Here is a 1,511-nt window from a genome sequence, read left to right on the forward strand (position 1 = left end):
AATATATATATATATATATATATATATATATATATATATATATATATCCTTTCTCAATAAACTGAATCTCATCAATTTGGTTAGGCTGGCTGGCCAATGAGCTCCAGGGAGCCCCTATGTCTTTGCTCCTAGACCCATCCTAGGTTATAGGTGTGCACCATTGTGCCCAGATTTTACATGTGTGCTAGGGATCTGAACTCAGGCACTTAGGCACCTTTAAGATCGAGTCATGTCCCCAGCCCAAGCCTATCCCTTTAAACAACAACAGAGCTCTATATTTCACCATGCACTTTGCCCTGTGATCATTTCTCACAGCTCTATGAGGTGTGCATTGTTGTAAGGAAGCTGTGAAATACATATAGTCATGGGCTAGGACTTGAAGATTTATGAGACTTAATTTACCAGGTTTTCCATGACACCACTGATGCCAATTCTGATGAGAGCTAACCAATTCTTTTTTTAATGCATTTTATTTATTTATGTATAGCTCTGTGCTTCTCAGTTAGCTACAACTCTTTTATGTCTACGTCTTGTGTATCTTGATAAACAATTCATGATAATCTTAGCTGTAGACATAGTTGCTCTCTGTAGATAAAGGTCAAAGTTAATGAGACCAAGCAATGAATGCCGGTGTATTAGAAAACTTAGGTGAGAGACACACACTGTGCCTGTGAAGAGAAGTAGCAGAAGTCAGACATTATGGAGGCATCTTCATAGTGTAGCACTGATGATGCTATTAGATGTTTTTGAGTCATATTTAGAAAAGAACTTTTGGCCCAAGGCGAGATTCATTAAAAAAAAATTGAGAGTGAAGTCGGGGAGGAATGCTGGGTGTAAAGATAAAAGGTTGTTATAATGATGAAATCTAGTTATGTTTTCCAAACTTCTAGTCATAAACACCTAACAAAAGCATTGGTACCAAGGTGTGAACAACTGCTATGCTTACCGAATCAGGGACACATTACCACAGGTGTGTAGACACAGAACCTTAAGCAGTAGAATGTCCCTGGGGGTTCATGTGAGTAGAGGCAGTTTCTGTTGCTCTTTAGACACTTCAGGTGGCTACTTCCCTAAATTCACCCACAGCCCCTTTGAAATGCTCCATCCCATAAACCTTTGAGCAACACGTATTGTAATGGCCACTGCAAGAAGTCATGGGGGCCTCCTAGTGAGAAGATACAGAAAATACTGTCTTCCAGGATATGAAAGCTAGGAAGATGGTATATAAAATATGGAGTTCTGGTTGTTAATACCAACTACCATCACTTTGCCAAAAGGCCCTGTCCTCTGAAAAAAACAAAAACAAAAACAAAAACAAAGCTGAGACTTGGTATGGTGTAGAGGGATCATGGGCTTGCAGACCAGAATCTCTGCAATGGATATTGTGTTGCAATCTTCCTTCTTCCCCTGCTTCTTCTGCTTACTCACCTTCTTTTCTTCCTTCCTTCCTTCCTTCCTTCCTTCCTTCCTTCCTTCCTTCCTTCCTCCCTCCCTCACTCACTCTCTCCCTC

The 1,511-nt window shown here is 40.4% G+C and overlaps 1 long non-coding RNA gene across 1 annotated transcript in view; it reads right to left on the minus strand.

Annotated features, from left to right (window-relative positions):
• The window catches only part of LOC115064012, a 21,458-nt gene that overhangs the window by 5,692 nt on the left and 14,255 nt on the right, over positions 1 to 1,511 (minus strand). The gene's annotated exons all lie outside the window — the stretch shown is intronic.

This window comes from Mus pahari, chromosome 5, assembly GCF_900095145.1.
Source record: "Mus pahari chromosome 5, PAHARI_EIJ_v1.1, whole genome shotgun sequence".
In the NCBI taxonomy this organism is placed as follows: Eukaryota; Metazoa; Chordata; class Mammalia; order Rodentia; family Muridae; genus Mus; species Mus pahari.